The sequence below is a fragment of the Bos grunniens genome, chromosome 5 (assembly GCF_055505025.1).
Source record: "Bos grunniens cultivar Pamir isolate PY7600 chromosome 5, Bosgru_T2T1.0, whole genome shotgun sequence".
NCBI lineage: Eukaryota > Metazoa > Chordata > Mammalia > Artiodactyla > Bovidae > Bos > Bos grunniens.
Window position 1 is genome coordinate 23,854,169 of NC_141169.1, and position 21,772 is coordinate 23,875,940.

A 21,772-nucleotide genomic window follows, 5' to 3' on the forward strand; every position below is an offset into this window, starting at 1 on the left:
GACTTCACTTTCACTTTTCACTTTCATGCATTGGAGAAGGAAATGGCAACCCACTCCACAGTTCTTGCCTGGAGAATCCCATGCATTGGGGGGCCTGGTGGGCTGCCGTCTATGGGATCGCACAGAGTCGACATGACTGAAGCGACTTAGCAGCAGCAGCAGCAGCATCTGCATATCTGAGGTTATTGATATTTCTCTCAGCAATCTTGATTCCAGCTTGTGCTTCTTCCAGCCCAGCATTTCTCATGATGTACTCTGCATAGAAGTTAAATAAGCAGGGTGACAATATACAGCCTTGACGAACTCCTTTTCCTATTTGGAACCAGTCTGTTGTTCCATGTCCAGTTCTAACTGTTGCTTCCTGACCTGCATACAGGTTTCTCAAGGGGCAGGTCAGGTGGTCTGGTATTCCCATATCTTTCAGGATTTTCCACAGTTTATTGTGATCCACACTGTCAAAGGCTTTGGCATAGTCAATAAAGCAGAAATAGATGTTTTTCTGGAACTCTCTTGCTTTTTTGATGATCCAGCGGATGTTGGCAATTTGATCTCTGGTTCCTCTGCCTTTTCTAAATCCAGCTTGAACATCTGGAAGTTCATGGTTCACATACTGTTGAAGCCTGGCTTGGAGAATTTTGAGCATTACTTTACTAGCGTGTGAGATGAGTGCAATTGTGTGGTAGTGTGAGCATTCTTTGGCATTGCCTTTCTTTGGGACTGGAATGAAAACTGACCTTTTCCAGTCTTGTGGCCACTGCTGAGTTTTCCAAATTTGGATATATCAAAATTGTGAAGAGGATTTGAAATGACTGAAGCTTGAGAAAGGCTGGGCCAGCCTAAGCAGAGAACTACTAAGGTCCCAAGATGCCAGGAAGGTGGTCTAGTGATCCAGTAGGGATTCAGGCTGGGGCTTTAACAACCTTAGACAGCCTGCTGTTGTTCAGTCACTCAGTTGTGTCCAATTCTTTGTAACCCCATGGACTACAGCATGCCAGGCTTCTCTGTCCATCACCAACTCCCAGAGTCAACTCAAACCCATGTCCATTGAGTCAGTGATGCCATCCAAGCATCTCATCCTCTGTCGTCCCCTTCTCCTCCTGCCCTCAATCTTTCCCAGTTTCAGGGGCTTTTCAAATGAGTCACTTCTTCGCATCAGGTGGCCAAAGTTTTGGAGCTTCAGCTTCAGCATCAGTCCTGCCAATGAATATTCAGGACTGATTTCCTTTGGGATTGACTGGTTTGATCTCCTTGCAGTTCGAGGGACTCTCAAGAGTATTCTCCAACACCACATTTCGAAAGCATCAATTTTCGGCACTCAGCCTTCTTTATGGTCCAACTCTCACATCCATATGTGATTAGTAGAAAAACCACAGCTTTGACTATACAGACCTTTGTCAGCAAAGTAATGTCTTTGCTTTTTAATACCTTGTCTAGGTTTGTCATAGCTTTTCTTCCAAGGAGCAAGTGTCTTTTAATTTCATGGCTGCAGTCACCATCTGCAGTGATTTTGGAGCCTGAGAAAATAAAGTCTGTCACTGCTTCCATTATTTCCCCATCTATTGGCAATGAAGTGATGGGACCAGATGCCACAATCTTCATTTTTTGAATGTTGAGTTTTAAGACAGTTTTTTCACTCTCCCCTTTCACCTTCATTAAGAGGCTCTTTAGTTCCTTCTCACTTTCTGCCATAAAAGTGATGTCATCTGCATGTCTGAGATTATTGACATTTCTCCCAGCATTCTTGATTCCAGCCTGTGCTTCTCCAGCCTGGCATTTCACATGATGTTGTCTGCATATCAGTTAAATAAGCAGTGTGACAATATATAGCCTTGACGTACTCCTTTCCCAATTTGGATCAGTCCGCTGTTCTATGTCGGAGAAGGCAATGGCACCCCACTCCAGTACTCTTGCCTGGAAAATCCCATGGATGGAGGAGCCTGGTAGGCTGCAGTCCATGGGGTCGCTAAGGGTCAGACACGACTGAGTGACTTCACTTTCACTTTTCACTTTCATGCATTGGAGAGGGAAATGGCAACCCACTCCGGTGTTCTTGCCTGGAGAATCCCAGGGAACGGGGAAGCCTGGTGGGCTGCCGTCTATGGAGTCGCACAGAGTCGACACAACTGAAGCGACTTAGCGGCAGCAGCAACAGCTGTTCTATGTCTGGTTCTAATTGTTGCTTCTTGATCTGCATACAGGTTTCACAGGAGGCAGGTATGGTGGTCTGGTATTCCCATCTCTTTCAGAATTTTCCACAGTTTGTTGTGATCCACACAGTCAAAGGCTTTAGCATAGTCAATGTAGCAGATGTAGATGTTTTTATGGAACTCTCTTGCTTTTTCTATGATCCAATGGATGTTGGCATTTGATTTCTGATGCCTCTGCCTTTTCTAAATCCAGGTTGAACATCTGGAAATTCTCAGTTCATGTACTGTTGAAGCCTAGCTTGGAGAATTTTTAGCATTACTTTGCTAGCTTGTGAAATGAGTGCAATTGTGTGGTAGTTTGAACATTCTTTGGCATTGACTTCTTTGGGACTGGAATGAAAACACGTTTTCCAGTCCTATGGCCACTGCTGACTTTTCCAAATTTGCTGGCATATTTTGTGCAGGACTTTAAAAGCATCATCTTTTAGCATTTGAAATAATTCAGTTGGCATTTCATCAGTTCCACTAGTTGCTTTGTTCATAGTGATGCTTTCTAAGGCTATGTTGAGTTCACATTCCAAGATGTCTGGCTCTCGGTGAGTAATCACACCATCATGGTTATCTGGGTCATTAAGATCTTTTTTGTATAGTTCTTCTGTGTATTCTTGCCACCTCTTCTTAGACAGCCCAGGAAGAGAGTTTTTATGCTTGTGTCCCTATTCCCACGAGTGGCTTCAAGACACCTAGGGTCAAAACTCAGGCCCTGGAGAAGGAATCAAGATGCGGAAGAGAGAGGAACACAGGGAGAGGGGAGTGGGAGGAGACAGGGAAGGAGTTGGAGCTAATGATAATCCAGAGTCTCTCAACGCCACTCGGCACCAGCGCTATTATCTTTCCACTTCAGCTAAGACAGCTTTGGGGGAAAAGCCAAAACAGCTCAAAGCTTTTCTTAGAATCTCCTTTTCCTCTATAAACTAGGAAGAATCCAGATGTAAAATAATCATTTTCAGAAACAAAAGAATTAAAATAATGAAACTTTTTGTACTTTCAACTTCGCTCTGTCAGTGTCACAGGTGGCTTTTGAGGATGAGGCAAGAGACAATAGAGTAATTGTTCTAGAAAAGACAGTGATACCCTGCAAATTGCAATTCACTGCCTCTTACATCCAGCATTGTTTCCCAAGCAAAATCTTTGCAAAGCAGCTGGATGGCATACATGATATATTCTTCTTATAAGCCAGGACTGGTCTGATTTTTTTCCCTAGTCTCATATCCAAACTAATCCTTAGGGGATTTTAAAAATGCTTATGGAATTTATTCTATGCCCTGTTCATTCCTGTTTCTCTCTGTGGTCCCAGCATGCTCCATCTTAAGATTTGGTCAAATTAACTTCTAAATAAAGCCTCTAAATTCTATTCCAATACTCTTACCACCATCACCCCCCAAACATACACCGTCTGTGCCTGGGTTCTCTAGAGATAGTTCCTATACTCAGCTATGAAGGGAGGAGGAGGGAGAGAGTTAGATGCCTCTTTAGACTTGTAAATCAGCCTGAAGGATGGAAGGGCAGGTGTAGGGATAAGACAATAAGTGGCCAGAATTCAGTGCAATACAAAGATGGGACCCAAGAGAAAAAAGAAACAAACTACATCCTATGGGTGAAATCTTTAGGGGATAAAGAAAAAGATTATAAACTTGGGGCCTATAGGTACTTCTAGAAAAATCTTGGTTCAAAACAGGACACTGAATGAAGGCTTGCTGATTGGATCAAACATACAAACACTATGTTCATAAACATATGAACTAGCCTAAGAAGGCAATGGCACCCCATTCCAGTACTCTTGCCTGGAAAATCCCATGGACAGAGAAGCCTGGTAGGCTGCAGTCCATGGGGTCACAAAGAGTCTGAGTGAGTGACTTCACTCACACTCAGTCACACGACTGAGTGACTTCACTTTCACTTTTCACTTTCATGCATTGGAGGAGGAAATGGCAACCCACTTCAGTGTTCTTGCCTGGAGAATCCCAGGGACGGGGGAGCCTGGTGGGCTGCTGTCTATGGGGTCACACAGAGTCGGACACGACTGAAGCGATTTAGCAGCAGCAGCCTAAGCTAAAGTGTGCGTAAGCTAAGCAGCCTCAAGGAAAGAGAAGATAGGGAGTTGACCATCCAGAAGCTTGTTCTTATCCTTTCCAATTTCAATCAAATATGGATCGAAAGTTAGAGTTTACATCAGGGATCTTAGCCCCATGGTCCAGACCTGTGTATTAGATCAATATCAGACATGGCATCTCTCCTCCTGTCTTTCACAATGAAGACCACATAAGTTTTAGGGCTTTCTGAGATTTAAGCTAAAACTCACTAACAGAAAGAGAAGTGAGAACATGATATGCAATAGCTTCCATTAGAACTGGTAAAAGTACCCTGGTTATTCACTCATCTGGTTACCATTGTGGACGACACTCACTGTTTCAGGAAGCATCTGTTGAGAGTCTACTATCCACCTCCCAGTTAATATAGGACAGCTGCGTGGTCCTGAACTGTAGTGTGGCAGACAGGGAGAACTGGGTGAAGAGCTGGGAAGCATGAGTCTGAACCCTGGCACTGACATTCAGTAACTCTAGGGAAGGGCATTCCAGGCAGAGAATAATATGTAAGCCATCCCAGAGAGACAAGAAACAGCATATAAGTTGAAGAAACAGTAAGCAGCATGATATTCAATAAAAGTATCAGGAGCAGCAGCAGCAGAGAGGCAAGATTTTAGGCTAATATGTAGCAAGTACTCAATAAATATTGTTGAATAAACGAATGAGAAGTAGGCAGGAACAGATCACATAGGACCTTAAATTCATTCCATGCTAAGGAACTTGGATTTCTTCCATGCTTGTAAGCAATGGAGACTCACCGATGAGAAAGGACTTTACTCAGACTTAGGTTATAGTTATTAATAGATGCTCTGCTATATGGAAAATTAATTTAGGGAGACAAGAAATGACACACACACACAAACAGTTAGAGTCTATGGTCCTAGGGAGGAGAAGAGAGCAAATGACTTGGAGAAATCAGAATTTAAACAGACAGCACTTGGCTAGTGATTAGATAAGGAGTCTAAGCAGAAGAAAAACTAAATCATAGACTTTTAGGGTGACAAAGTACTTGACCAATTTATATGGAAAGTGCATGAAGAACAAGTGTAGAATGGAAACTAATAAGTTTGGCTTCGGACACATTGAGTGAAACACCCAGGGGGAAATAAATGATAGCTAATATGTGAAGAGTTGACTCATTGGAAAAGACTCTGATGCTGGGAGGGATTGGGGGCAGGAGGAGAAGGGGACGACAGCGGATGAGATGGCTGGATGGCATCACTGACTCAATGGACGTGAGTCTGAGTGAACTCCGGGAGTTGGTAATGGACAGGGAGGCCTGGTGTGCTTCAATTCATTGGGTCACAAAGAGTTGGACATGACTGAGCGACTGAACTGAACTGAACTGAACATTTACTGAGATCTTCCTGTGGGCCATGATTGTTCTAAGCCCCCTATACACATGTACTCATTTAATCTTCACAACAGCCCCTGTGAGGTCTGTATAATGATTAAGGCCATTTTTTAGAGAACAAAAATAAGGCATAGAGAATTTAAATAAGTTCCCAAAGTTCCCAAACTGGTAAGTGTCAGAGTCATACTCAAACCCAGACCATCTAGCTCTAAATTCCCCTCTCTCAATCTCTGCAAATATGTAGACATGTATTTGCCATACAGTGAAGGATTCCTCCCCCATCTCTTCTTATAGAAACAGAACTCAAAAAATAATCACATGAAAGTGATAATTTTACACACAAAATGCAAGAATTTCAACCATGAGATTGTGAATGTCGTTATTCTTGGTGATTTAATACAGTTAAATTTCAATCTGCATTTTAATACACATCCAGTCTCCAAAGCGAGCAAGACATAATGATATTTTTATATTCATTTGTCAAGCCATGGTTTTTTATTATTTACTAAGAGTAAATTAAACAGCATATGTCTATTTGCTAAATAGTGAATAGTTAAACTGTTCCCTATATGTATTATAGTACTATTACAGGACATATTAAAATATATTTCATTTTATATAATCTTTAGTAATATACCACTCATATTGATTTTTTTTAAAAAGATAACTTCTTTGTTTTCTAGTTACTTTGCAAAAATAATACATTTTTTTTTTAATTCCTAAGAAGTTTTGTGAAAATATATATTATTGTGAAATGGGTTTAACTTTAAATAGGTCAGAAACTACTGCTTGGCACCAAGATATTTCTGCCATTTAGACAAGTTTCATAACCACGAAACCTCCATGAACAACTATAATAAGAAAAAGTCTGAGAATTTTTCCATTCTGGTATTTGTGGTGGAGCATTCAAATTTGACTGGTATACGTTACTGTGTGACTAACCACTATAGGGACACAGCTCAGGACTTTGTGGATGTGTTCGACTGAGAACTACTGTGTTGGAGCTGAACGCCATTTTCATTTGGTTTTAATCCTTCACAGGGCAAGACACAGCAGCTCTCTTTGAAAAGTCAGGTTTAATAGAATGCACATGTGACACGTTCTCAGAAATGGAGGAAACACTTTTACTTCCTCTCCTGGTTACCAAAGACTTTAGAACTTACTGTAATTTCAACAGCAGCCAAAAGGAAAGTTTTTTCTCTTGACCCTTGGCTGATCCTTTCCTTTACTTCCATGAATTTTCTCCCTCTTTCTGGCTATGGCTTAGGTTTTGTTCTCCTTGAGATTCAGCCTTCAATAGAAAACTGAATTCAGGCAGGGTAATAGAGTGATTATAAAGCTCACTCATGACTGTTAAGCACTTGAAGTATGGCTACACTGACTAAGAAACTCAGTTTTTAATTGCATTTGATCTTAACTTATTTAAATATTAACTTTAATATTTATACAAAATTAGTTATTGATGAATTTCTGAGTATGCTTGTTTCTGTTTTAATATTTTTTTATTTATTTGGCGGCATCAGGTCTTAGTTGAGGCATGTAGGATCTTGTTCCCTGACCAAGGATTAAACCAGGCCCCCTGCATTGGGAGTATAGAGTCTTAACCACTGGATCACCAGGGAAGTCCCCTGAGTATGTCTGGAACAACTTCGTTATATGAATCTACTTTTTCCAACTATAAATTTTCTGAAATCTAAATGTATATCAGATATTTTCAATGTAAATTTGGTCTCCAAACTGATGTCTGTAAGTGCTAGATATACACTGAATTTTCAAGACAATATAAAAAAAGAAAGTAAAATGTCTCATTAATAATCAATTGTATGTTGAAAGGATAATATTTTGGCTATAGTGGGTTGAAATGAATATATTATTAAAAATAATTTTACATGTTTCTTTTCACTTTTTCAGTGTAGCTACTAGAGCATCTTAAATTATATGTATGCCTCTCATTGTTTCTATCTGTGCTGGTCTACAGCAAGAGCAAGGATGTCAGACAGAATTAGCTCCCTCCATTTGCTGGATGTATGACCTTAAGTAAGATACTTGACCTCATTAAGCCTCTGTTTACTCATCTGCAAACTGGAAGAAGTATTATTATCTTCTGAATAGGCCAGTAGTGGGTTTTATATGAGACAATGAACAAAAAGCTTATCACAGTGCCTGGCTTATAGTAAAATATTCTGTAAATGTTCACTTTTATTATTGTTGTCATTGTCATTACTCTCTAACTATCATCCAAATACTTAGCAAAAGAGTGCTGTGCTGTGCTAAGTTGCTTCTACTGCTGCTCAGTCACTTCAGTCGTGTCTGACTCTGTGTGACCCCATAGACGGCAGCCCACCAGGCTCCCCCATCCCTGGGATTCTCCAGGCAAGAACACTGGAGTGGGTTGCCATTTCCTTCTCCAATGCATGAAAGGAAAAAGAAAAAGTGAAGTCGCTCAGTCGTGTCTGACTCCTAGCAACCCCATGGACTGCAGCCTCCCAGGCTCCTCCATCCATGGGATTTTCCAGGCAAGAGTACTGGAGTGGTGTGCCATTGCCTTCTCCTAAGTTGCTTCAGTTGTATCCAACTCTTTGCAACCCCATGGACTGTAGCCCTCCAGGCTCTTCTGTCCATGGGATTCTCTAGGCAAGAAAACTGGAGTGGGTTTCCATTTCCTCCTCCAGGGGCTCTTCCCAACCTAAGGACTGAACCTGAGTCTCTTATGTCTCCTGCATTGACAGGCAGGTTCTTTACCACTAGCAAAATCAAAGAGTACATCAAAATAAATATTGGTCACCGGTGGCTTAACTATTATCTCATGACAAGATAATCTCATGTTCAATATACAAATGGGACCTGAAGTCAGATACAGGAGGTTTTCCTCGTATTTGTGAATTTATTTTCATAAAAAATCATATCTGCAGTTGATGAAATGCTTTTATTTTAAAACAATGAAATTACTTGAAACCCAGACTTTTCTGGAAAATCCAGGGCATGAGGTTTACTCCTAAAAAATACTGCCACACGGTGTCTCAAAGAACTCAAAATCAGCAATCTTCATTCAGATTCAATTTTGATGGCTATTTATACCCACTTTTGGAGGGACAGGATTAAAAAGACTAAATAGTCTGACTATAAGGACTATAAAGACTATAGTCTGACTATTAAGGACTTTGGCTTCCAAAAAAGTGGAGAATTACTTTTCCCTATTCCTACTCATAAGCACAACTAAAACCCTAGCTCTTATAAATAAATCAAACATAAGACTCTGAAAGGTGGAAAGAAGGCAAACCACTAAGGGCGCTGGGACCCAAGAAACAACATGATGGCAAATTCTCTGGCTTTCCTTATTATTTTCTATATCCCAGACTTAGAGCTGGACACACAGAATGCCAAAGGGCACAGAGCAAACTTCTAAGCAACAATAACACAAAAACAAACAAACAAGTCCTGCTGTCTCTAGCCAAAGGACCAGGAAAGGAGAAGTCTAGCAAGAAAGAAAACTTTCAACAATAGCCACTCTGCTCCAGCCAACACCACAGAAGAAGCTTTGAACGTATCCATTCATGCTGGTAAAGATAAAGCAGGGAGTCCGGACTTCCACCTGTAGTAATGGGGCACCACTTCCCCCTACTAGGATGGTATTGGAGGAGGCCTAGTGGAGAGGCAAGGCTTTGACCACTGTCAAGCAGTAACAAGGCCACTCCAACCCCTGTGGCATCAGTAGAAGTCACACGGAGAGCTGGAATTCCCACCCACATCCAGCAGTAAGAACCCCTCTTGTCCTTAAGTGTCAGTGGAAGGTGAGTGGGAAACCTCTACTTCTAACTTCACCAGGGCTTAATAAAGAGATGACCCCCTTCCTCCAATCAAAGTGGTGTTAGAGTATGTCACCTAAATCAGAAGGTTTAAATAAGACCCAGAATATCGTAATACCCAAAATGTCTAGGTTTTAGTCAAAAATCATTTATCAAAGTAAAGTCCAGGAAAATCTCAATTTGAATTTTAAAAGACAATCAACAGATGCTAATACCAAAATGACAGATAATAGACTTAATCTGACAAATATTTTTAAACAGGCCTGATTTTAAAAATGCTTCAGTGAGCAATTATGAATGTATTTGAAATAAATGAAAAAAATAGAAACCTTCATCAAAGAAATAGAAAATTTAAGGAAGAATGAAATGGAAATATTAAATTGAAAAATACAATAAGTGAAACGAAAAACTCAGTGAATGGGCTCAACAACAGAATAGAGGGGCCAAAGGAAAGAAACAGTGAACTTAGGATAGAATAACAGAAACTACTCAATCTGAAAAACAGAAAGAAAATACACTGGAAAAAAAAAAAATGAATGGAGCAACAGAGACCTGTGGACTATTAAAAAAAATATATAACATTCATGCCACTGGAGTCTCACAAGAAAAAAAAGGGGTGAAACTGAGAAAGAATTAAATAAATAATGGCTGAATTTCTTGAATTTGGCAAATATAAACCTACAGATTCAAGAAACTCAGTGAACCCAACAGGATAAACCCAAAGAAATCTGTGCCAAGATACATCAGAGTCGAACTTCTGAAAGACAAAAATATATATATATATATATATATATTAAAAAATGAAAGGAAAAAACACCACCTTAACCATAGGGGGTAAAGAATTCTAATGACAGTAGATTTCTTATTAGAAATCATGGGGGTCAAAAGGAAGTGGTCCAGTGTTTTTCAAATACTGAAGGGAATTAACTGTCAAGCCAGAATTCTGTACGCAATGAAAATATCCTTCAGAAATAAAAAAATTTAGCCATTCTCAAACTTTATTTTCTTGGGCTCCAAAATCACTGCAGATGGTGACTGCAGTCATGAAATTAAAAGACACTGGCTCCTTGGGGGAAGAAAAAAACTATGACAGACCTAGACAGCATATTAAAAAGCAGAGACATTACTTTGCCAACAAAGGTCTGCATAGTCAAAGCTATGGTTTTTCCAGTAGTCATGTATGGATGTGAGAGTTGGACCATACAGAAGGCTGAGTGCCAAAGAATTGATACTTTTTAACTGTGGAGTTGGACAAGGCTCTTGAGAGTCTCTTGGACTGCAAGGAGATCAAACCAGTCCATCCTAAAAGAAATCAGTCCTGAATATTCACTGGAAGGACTGATGTTGAAGCTGAAGCTCCAATACTTTGGCCACCTGATGAAAAGAGCTGACTCTGGAAAAGACCCTGCTGCTGGGAAAGATTGAAGGCAGGAGGAGAAGGGAAAGACAGAGGACGAGACGGTTGGATGGCATCACCAACTCAATGGACATTAGTTTGAGCAGGCTCTAGGAGATGGTGAAGGACAGAAAAGCCTGGCATGCTGCGGTCCATGGGGTCTGAAAGAGTCAGACATGACTGAATGACTGAACAACAGAATTAAGGAAAGCTAAGAGAATTTGTCACCATCAGATATACTTTAAAAGAATAAAGGAAGTTCTCACATTATTTTCAGTCACCCATGGAACATAAACAAAAATAGACCATGTTCTGGGCAATAAAATCAACCTCAAAATTTTTTAAATAAATAAAATTATGCAGAGTGTGTTTTCTAACCACAATTCAATCAACCTAGAAACCAACAACAGAAAGATAACAGGAATATCTCTAAACACTTGGAAACTAAACAACACATTTCTAAATACTTAGTAATAAGAAAGTCTCAAAGGAAAAAAAAAATTTTTTTAACTGGCAAAACTAACATGCTTACTTTTCAGAGTGAAATGTCCAAAGTAAGGCAGGTATAGACAGCCATGATGATGAGCAATCACGGTGTGAAATCATGACCAAAACCAATAAGCCTCTAGAAATCCTTCAACATCTATAAAAACCTGCATTGCAAAGTTCTTCTTTCATGTTTTAAAACACTGAAAATCAAGGATCTTTTCTGTAGAAGTCTACATAAATGTATTTTTTAAAAGAATTATTAATATCAATTTCCTTTGCTATTTTTTCTTTTTTTAAATTTTACATTAATTTATTTATTTTAATTGAAGGCTAGTTACTTTACAACATTGTGGTGGTTTTTGCCATACATTGACATGAATCAGAATCAGGTGTACATATGTCCCCCCACCCCAAACCCCCCTCCTTCTTCCTTCCCCACCCTATCCCTCTGTGTTGTCCCAGAGTACTGACTTTGAGTTCCCTGCTTCATGCATCGAACTTGAACTGGTCACCTATTTTCAGCTCAGTTCAGTTCAGTCACTCAGTCATATATAACTCTTTGCGACCCCATGGACCACAGCACCCCAGGGTTACCTGTTCATCACCAACTCCCGGAGCTTACTCAAACTCATGTCCATCGAGTCTCTGACGCCATTCAACCAATTCATCCTCTGTTGTCCCCTTCTCCTGCCTTCAATCTTGCTCAGCATCAGGGTCTTTTCCAATGAGTCAGTTCTCAACAGGTAGCCAAAGTATTGGAGTTTCAGCTTTAATATCAGTCCTTCCGATGAACATTCAGGACTGATCTCCATTAGGATGGACTGGTTGGATCTTCTTGCAGTCCAAGAGACTCTCAAGAGTCTTCTCCAACACCACAGTTCAAAAGCATCAATTCTTCGGTGCTCAGCTTTCTTTATTGTCCAAATCTCACATCCATACATGACTACTGGAGAAATCATAGCTTTGACTAGATTGACCTTTGTCAGCAAAGTAATGTGTCTGCTTTTTAATATGCTGCCTAGGATGGTCATAGCTTTTCTTCCAAGGAGCAAGTGTCTTTTAATTTCATGGTTGCAGTCATCATCTGCAGTGATTTTGGAGCCTAAGAAAATAAAGTCTCTCACTGTTTCCACTGTTTCCCCATCTATTTTCCATGAAGTGATAAGACCAGATGCCATGATCTTAGTTTTCTGAATGTTGAGTTTTAAGCCAAATTTTTCACTCTCCTCTTTCTCACCCTCAGCAAAAAGAGGCTCTTTAGTTCTTCTTTGCTTTCTGCCATAAGGGTGGTGTCATCTGCATATCTGAGGTTATTGATATTTCTCCTGGCAATCTTGATCCCAGCTTGTGCTTCATACAGCCCAGCATTTCACATGATGTACCCTGTATATAAGTTAAATAAGCAGTGTGAAAATATATAGCCTTGACGTACTCCTTTGCCTATTTGGAACCAGTCTGTTGTTTCATGTCCACTTCTAACTGTTGCTTCTTGACCTGCATATAGTTTTCACAGGAGGCAGGTAAGGTGGTCTGGTATTCCTATCTCTTTAAGGATTTTCCACAGTTTGTTGTGGTCCACACAGTCAAAGGCTTTGGCTTAGTCAATAAAGCAGAAGCATATGTTTTTCTGGAACTCTCTTGCTTTTTTGATGATCCAGCAGATGTTGGCAATTTGATCTCTGGTTCCTCTGCCTTTTCTAAATCCAGCTTGAACATCCAGAAGTTCACGGGTCACATACTGTTGAAGCCTGGCTTGGAGGATTTTGAGCATTATTTTGCTAGTGTGTGAGATGAGTGCAATTGTGCGGTAGTTTGAGCATTCTTTGGCATTGCCTTTCTTTGGGATTGGAATGAAAACTGACTTTTTCCAGTCCTATGGCCACTGCTGACTTTTCCAAATTTGCTGGCATATTTGCTGGTCACCTGTTCGTGACATTGTACAGGAGACAGGGACCAAGACCATTCCCATAGAAAAGAAATGCAAAAAAGCAAAATGGCTGTCTGGGGAGGCCTTACAAATAGCTGTGAAAAGAAGAGAAGCGAAAAGCAAAGGAGAAAAGGAAAGATATAAGCATCTGAATGCAGAGTTCCAAAGAATAACAAGGAGAGATAAGAAAGCCTTCCTCAGTGATCAACACAAAGAAATAGAGGAAAACAACAGAATGGGAAAGACTAGAGATCTCTTCAAGAAAATTCAAGACACCAAGGGAACATATCATGCAAAGATGGGCTCGACAAAGGACAGAAATGGTATGGACCTAACAAAAGAATAAGATATTAAGAAGAGATGGCAAGAATACACAGAAGAACTGTACAAAAAAGGCCTTCACGACCAAGATAAACACGACGGTATGATCACTCACCTAGAGCCAGACATCTTGGAATGTGAAGTCAAGTGGGCCTTAGAAAGCATCACTATGAACAAAGCTAGTGGAGGTGATGGAATTCCAGTTGAGCTATTTCAAATCCCGAAAGATGATGCTGTAAAAGTGCTGCACTCAATATGCCAGCAAATTTGGAAAACTCAGCAGTGGCCACAGGACTGGAAAAGGTCCGTTTTCATTCCAATCCCAAAGAAAGGCAATGCCAAAGAATGCTCAAACTACCGCACAATTGCACTCATCTTACACGCTAGTAAAGTAATGCTCAAAATTCTCCAAGCCAGGCTTCAGCAATACGTGAACCATGAACTTCCAGATGTTCAAGCTGGTTTTAGAAAAGGCAGAGGAACCAGAGACCAAATTGCCAGCATCTGCTGGATCATGGAAAAAGCAAGAGAGTTCCAGAAAAACATTTATTTCTGCTTTATTGACTATGCCAAAGCCTTTGACTGTGTGGATCACAATAAACTGTGGGAAATTCTGAAAGAGATGGGAATACCAGACCACCTGACCTGCCTCTTCAGAAACCTATATGCAGGTCAGGAAGCAACAGTTAGAACTGGACATGGAACAACAGACTGGTTCCAAATAGGAAAAGGAGTATGTCAAGGCTGTATACTGTCACCCTGCTTATTTAACTTCTATGCAGAGTACATCATAAGAAACGCTGGGCTGGAAGAAGCACAAGCTGGAATCAAGATTGCTGGGAGAAACATCAATAACCTCAGATATGCAGATGACACCACCCTTATGGCAGAAAGTGAAGAGGAACTAAAAGCCTCTTGATGAAAGTGAAAGAGGAGAGTGAAAAGGTTGGCTTAAAGCTCAACATTCAAAAAACGAAGATCATGACATCTGGTCCCATCACTTCATGGGAAATAGATGGGAATACAGTGGAAACAGTGTCAGACTTTATTTTTCGGGGCTCCAAAATCACTGCAGATGGTGACTGCAGCTGTGAAATTAAAAGACACTTACTCCTTGGAAGGAAAGTTATGACCAACCTAGATAGCATATTCAAAAGCAGAGACATTACTTTGCCAACAAAGGTCCGTCTAGTCAAGGCTATGGTTTTTCCAGTGGTCATGTATGGATGTGAGAGTTGGACTGTGAAGAAAGCTGAGCGCCGAAGAATTGATGCTTTTGAACTGTGGTGTTGGAGAAGACTCTTGAGAGTCCCTTGGACTGCAAGGAGATCCAACCAGTCCATTCTAAAGGAGATGAGCCCTGGGATTTCTTCGGAAGGACTGATGCTGAAGCTGAAACTCCAGTACTTTTGCCATCTTATGTGAAAAGCTGACTCATTGGAAAAGACCCTGATTCTGGGAGGGATTGGGGGCAGCAGGAAAAGGGGACGACAGAGGATGAGATGGCTGGATGGCATCACCGACTCGATGGATGTGAGTCTGAGTGAACTCCGGGAGTTGGTGATGGACAGGGAGGCCTGGCGTGCTGCAATTCATGGGGTCGCAAAGAGTTGGACATGACTGAGCGACTGAACTGAACTGAATACACATGCTTCAATGTTATTCTCTCAAATCACCCCATCCTCACCTTCTCCCACATAGTCCAAAAGTCTTTCTTTACATCTGTGTCTCTTTTGCTATCTTGCATATAGGGCCATCATTATCATCTTTCTAAATTCCATATATATGCACTAATTTATTGTATTGGTGTTTCTCTGATTTACTTCACTCTGTATAATAGGCTTCAGTTTCATCTACCACATTAGATCTGACTCAAATGTGTTCTATTTTATAGCTGAGTAATATTCCATTGTGTATACATACCACAACTTCCTTGTCCATTCATCTGCCGATGGACATCTAGGTTGGTTCCATGTCCTAGCTACTGTAAACAGTGCTGTAGTGAACATTGGGATACACGTGTCTCTTTCAATTCTTATTTCCTTGCTGTGCATGCCCAACAGTGGGATTATGGGTCATGTGGCAGTTCTATATATTTCCAGTTTTTTAAGGAATCTCCACACTGTTTGCCATAGTGGCTTTACTAGTTTGCATTCCCACCAACAGTGTATGAGGGTTCTCTTTTCTCCACACCCTCTCCAGCATTTATCGTCTGTAGACTTTTTGATGGAAGCCATTCTGACCAGTGTGAGATGATACCTCATTGTGATTTTGATTTGCATTTCTTTGATAATGAATGATGTTGAACATCTTTTCATGTGTTTGTTAGCCATCTGTATGTCTTTGGGAAAATGTCTGTTTAGTTCTTTGGCCCACTTTTTGATTGTATTGTTTATTTTTCTGGTATTGAGTTGCATGAGCTGCTTGTATATTTGGAGATTAATTCTTTGTCAGTTGTTTCATTTGCTATTATTTTCTCCCATTCTGAAGGCTACCTTTTCAGCTTGTGTATAGCTTCCTTCATTGTGCAAAAGCTTTCAAGTTTAACTAGGTCCATTTTTTAATTTTTGTTTTTATTTCCATTACTCTGGGAGGTGGGTCATAGAGGATCTTGCTGTGATTTATGTCAGAGAATGTTCTGCCTATATTTTCTTCTAAGAGTTTTACAGTTTCTGGTCTTACATTTAGATCTTTAATCCATTTTGAGTTTATTTTTGTGTATGGTGTTAGAAAGTGTTCTGCTGCTGCCAAGTTGCTTCAGTCATGTCTGACTCTGTGCGCCCCCATAAATGGCAGCCCATCAGGCTCCCCCATCCCTGGGATTCTCCAGGCAAGAACACTGGAGTGGGTGGCCATTTCCTTCTCCAATGCATGAAAGTGTTCTAGTTTGATTCTTTTACAGATGATTGACCAGTTTTCCCAGAACCACTTGTTAAAAGAGATTGTCTTTTCTCTATTGTATATTTTTGCCCCCTTTGTCAAAGACAAGGTATCCATAGGTGCATTGATTTATCTCTGGACTTTCTATTTTGTTCCATTGACCTATATTTCTGTCTTTGTGCCAATACCATACTGTCTTGATAACTGTAGCTTTGTAGTATAGTCTGAAGTCTGGCAGATTGATTCCTCCACTTTCAAAGGAAATTTAAAAACAAAAACATTGAATTGAATGCAAATAAAAACACAACATACCATACAGCTAATTCAGTGTCTAGGGGAGATTCTGTAACACTAATACTAACATTAGGAAAAAGGAAAAGTCTCAAATCAATGATATAAACTCTCACCTCAAGAAATTAATAAAAGTAAAAGCAAAATAAACACAAAGAAAGCAGAAAGAAGAAAATAATTTTTAAGAGAACAGAAATCAATGACATTGAAAACAGAAAATAGAAAAAAAAAAAATCCCTGGAACAAAAATGTTGTTCTCTTAAAAGATCAACTGACAAACCTCTAGCAAGACTGACAAAAAAAGAAAACAGTTACAAATATCAGGAATAAAACAGGATTTTTACTTGGACATTACTACAATTACTATAGACACTACAGATGTCAAAAGGTTAATAAGGGTTACAACCACCTCTACACACATAAATTTGACAACCTAAGCAAAACAGACCAATTCTACAAAAAGTACAAACTACCACAACTTAATCAATATAAAATCAATAATTTGAGTAGTACTGTAACTACTGATAAAATTGAATTCATAATTTTAATCTTCTTGCCCAAATGGTTTCACTGGAGAACTCAACCTAACATTTAGAGAAGAATTAACACCAATTCTATACAATCTCTTAAAAAAAACAGAAGAGAGAATATATAGGTTATTTACTAGCTTAACTTGGTCTCTTCGCTCCACCACAGCTGTCTTCTTTCAGCTCTAGGACATACTGGGAAAGAATGAAGTCCCCACACTGAGTCCCCTGCCCAGGACACTTTCCAATCAAGCCCACTCCCTACTCAAATCTCAGTTTATTCAGCACACATGTTACTGCCTCAAAGCAGCCCAAAGTAGAGGAGGGCTCTGCCTTATGAACTTATAGCCCCTGGTATATTTTCTCTGTGGCACTTACTGCATTTTAATTCATCATTTACAATAATGTCTAAGGTCTGCCTTTCCCTCTAGTCTAGTCTAGAAAACTGTAAACTATATGAGGGTAGGAAATCAGACTTTCTTATTCTCTCTCTGTCTTTGGCTTGGAGCCCAGTACCTGAGATCCAGACACCATTAGATCAACAGTGAGTGAATATACACTCAGGGCGCTGCAGAGAAACAGAATCTATAAGGTGTGTGAGTGTGTGTGTGTGTGTGTGTGTGTGTGAGTGTGTGTGTGTGTGTGTGTGTACATGTAGAGAAAGAGAGTCGTTATAAGGAACTGGCTCAGGCAATTTCCAAGATCTATAGGCTAAATTCGGAGAAGGCAATGGCACCCCACTCCAGTACTCTTCCCTGGAAAATCCCATGGATGGAGGAGCCTGGTAGGCTGCAGTCCATGGGGTCTCGAAGAGTTGGACACGACTGAGCAACTTCACTTTCACTTTTCCCTTTCATGCATTGGAGAAGGAAATGGCAACCCACTCCAGTGTTCTTGCCTGGAGAATCCCAGGGACGGGGGAGCCTCGTGGGCTGCCGTCTATAGGGTTGCACAGAGTCAGACATGACTGAAGCGACTTAGCAGCATAGGCTAAGTTGGCAAACTGAGACCAGAAGCTGATGGTATAATTCCAGTCCAGGTCTGAAGACTGGCAGGCTCAAGACCCATGAAGAGCTGATAGTTCAGTTCAAGTCTGAAGGCATGAAAAATCCAGTGTCCCAGAACTAAGGTGGGCAGGCAAGAGAAAAATTTTCTCTTACCTAGAGGAGGGCCAGACTTTTGTACTAATTACACCTTCACCTGACTGGATGAGGCCCACCTAGGCTAAAAAGGACAAACTGTTTTACTCAATCTACCAATTTAAAAGTTAATCTCATCCAGAAACACTCTCACAGAAACACACAGAATAATATTTGACCAACTATCTTGGATCTCACTGGCCCAATCAGGTTGACACATAAAATTAACCATCATATTAACAATAAATGAATATAGAAAAAAGATTTGGTTGTATAATCTATTAAATATAATAGCCTATGGTCAGCATTTACTTTTATCTTTTGGCTGAAAAGCATACAGCAGCAAATTCATCAATGAATTAATAGTCATTAAGTTTTCACCTTGAAAGATAATAGTATCATTAACTAAGTATTTTTCTTTGTGTCTATAATCTCTGATCCTTCCAACTCTGGCAGGTTCAAAGGTGTTGTGTAACATGTCCAAGACTACACAGACAGGTAACAGCAAAGCCATGACAGAAACCCAAATTTTTCTTCAGATCTCAAGTTTTTACCAACTTGAATGCTTGCCATTAAGAAATCAAAGCCAATAGAGTTACCCAAAATTGAGAAACAATTTGTAGCTCAGCCACTTTTTGAGCAAGTTATTTAACCTCTTCAAGTCCCAGTTTCTACCATTTGTTAGAAAAAGGTAGAAGTATGTCTGTTATGGGATTGCTGGAGATATTAATGGAGCTAAGACTGTGAAGGCAATGGCACCCCACTCCAGTACTCTTGCCTGGAAAATCCCATGGATGGAGCAGCCTGGTGGGCTGCAGTCCATGGGGTTGCAAAGAGTCGGACACGACTGAGCATCTTCACTTTCACTTTTCACTTTCATGCATTGGAGAGGAAATGGCAACCCACTCCAGTGTTCTTGCCTGGAGAATCCCAGAGTCAGGGGAGCCTGGTGGGCTGCCGTCAGTGGGGTCGCACAGAGTCAGAAACAACTGAAGCGACTTAGCAAGACTGTGAAGAGTGTAGTCCTGGGCACAGTTGTTTGTTGTGTTTCTTGTTTAGTCATGTCCAACCCCATGGACTGTGACCTCTGTCCATGGAATTCTCCAGGCAAGAATACTGGAGTGAATTACTATTCCCTTCTCCAGGGGATCTTCCCAACCCAAGGATGGAACCCAAGTCTCCCGTATTGCAGGCAGATTCTTTACCACTGAGCCACCAGGGAAGACCCCTGGGCACAGTCTACTGCGCTGGTAAATGTTAACTTATAACAGCAGTTGCTCAAATTTCATTGTCTCAACTGGCATCTGCTCTTTCAGGCTTTCTGACCCTGGTTAAATTCTCCTCGAGGACTGGCTGAGCATCAGGGACAGGGCGGCTCACAGGTGTTCACAATTTAGCTCACCTGCCTCAACCTTTTCATGCCACGGTGTCTTTCCTTCCATCTTTGCTGGCCCCCAACACACCCCACACAGAGACACACATATACACTATCCACCCCTCATTTAAAGAGCCCCATCTGTTCCAGGAGTCCCTGGGGCCAAGCTGGGGTCATTATCAGAGACTGGCACAAAATTATCCTTCTTTTTCCTTCCTCCTTCACTGAGCAGAACCTTTCAACCCAAGCAAATCAGTTCATGCAAATAGATGTCTGCAGGTTACCAGGCCACCAGCTCTCCATACCTGCCCAAAGTATTTGAATCCAGGCTAATGCCCAACACAGACAAAATAGAATTACAGGCACAATAATAGAATTTGTCATCAGTTTTCATTCCACCTAAGTATTTCTCTGGACCAGGTTCTTATTTCGAATGTCAAGATCTGCCTGTTCTATAATTTTCCATTTTTATCTTACTAAATTCTGTTTCATTCTTTCCATGAAACTTATTTTTAAACACTAATTTGGTCAAACAATAAAAATACTAATAAAAATGTTCTAATTATTCAAATTCCACCATTCTAATAAATTTTTTTACTTTTAGCACAACATTGCTTCCAAACTTTGTCAGTATGTATAAGTCATATAAACAGGTATAAAAATATATACAAACATACACATGTATGTGAATGTACACATTTACATATGTATGTGTATATATTGTTATGTTATATTATAAAACATATATGTATTATGTGTGCATATGTTTTATAATATAATAATGAAATAGATACAAATTTCCATTACTTTTCAGTACTTACATTGAATTTTCACTAATTCCCCATCCCGCTCATTTCCAAAACTGCAATGTTTCTGATAAATTTACAGTCATCAAGCTCAACCTAACAAGATATTTAAGCTAAAAACATTTTTATCCTATTTCCCTTCTACCTTACTCATTGGTTCTCCCTGTTGGTAAAACAAGCTACTCAATATAGGAAAATTGTGTTTATTCTAAATTTGAGAAAAACAAATTGTGGAAACCTACCTACTCTTTCCTTTTGGGGAAAAATCCCAAGTTGGCTTCTTCTTGATATATATTCTGCTCTCCATACATGGCAGGGCAGGTGCCAGGGACTGTCTTTCCAACATGGTGACAGATTTGCAGTGGTTATCTACACTCTCTCATCCATTCCAAGGACAGGTCAAGACAACACTTTTGGTAGGACTGGTCAGGTTAGAGTACAGGTTGAGACAAGGAAAAAATGGAAAACAGACCCACAAATACAGAGATTGACCCTTTGACCTTTTTCATGCAGACCCCTGGCCTCAGACTTTTTCCTCCACCACATGGCCATGCTCTGTGGTTAACAATCAGTTTAAACCTGATGACCAAAATTTCAGGGTTAACCAATAGAGCTCTCAGCACTGCTGTTTTGTTCCAACAGAGTTCAAAACATTTTCAATTCTTTTGTATACTGCATGCCCAGAAAAATTTCTAAATGAAGTCTTTGAAAAGCAATACCTACTAATTTTTAGAATGAAAATATAAATTTATCCCTTAACAATAAACTACATGAGAAATAAAACACCAATCCTGTTGAAGGGAAAAGCTTTTGCTGCAGTGTGGGTTCCCTGGGAAACCAATTCAGAGATGGAGACTTGCCTGCAGGTGGTTCATTAGGGAATGATCTTGGCATCGACACCTGTGTGGAAGCAAAGGCTGCAGACTGAGGCAGAGAGAGAAGCTGAGCTGCAGTGCAGTCACACCAGAGGTGTCTGTTAATTTCACAGGGAACTCTGGAGCTGGGATCACCCTGCAGAGACGTCCCCAAATAAAGAACGGGGACTGGACCTTCCTAACCCCCACATCAGCCCATCCTGGATTCTGGCTGCTCCCAGGAAAGGGGCCTAACCTTAAACGAGGTGCTTCTCTTCACGAGGGTTTGGAGACCAGAAGGACACAGGTGCTA

General features: G+C 40.4%; 2 long non-coding RNA genes across 2 annotated transcripts in view; both read right to left on the reverse strand.

The window, feature by feature from the left end:
- LOC147371407 (uncharacterized) overlaps nucleotides 1–20,980 on the reverse strand; it is an 82,048-nt gene extending 61,068 nt beyond the window's left edge. Inside the window, exon 1 of the long non-coding RNA XR_015163550.1 lies at nucleotides 20,848–20,980. This is a non-coding gene — a long non-coding RNA (uncharacterized LOC147371407). The remainder of the gene's footprint in view (nucleotides 1–20,847) is intronic.
- Nucleotides 1–21,772, reverse strand: part of LOC147371404 (uncharacterized) — a 298,466-nt gene that overhangs the window by 217,938 nt on the left and 58,756 nt on the right. The window lies entirely within an intron of this gene.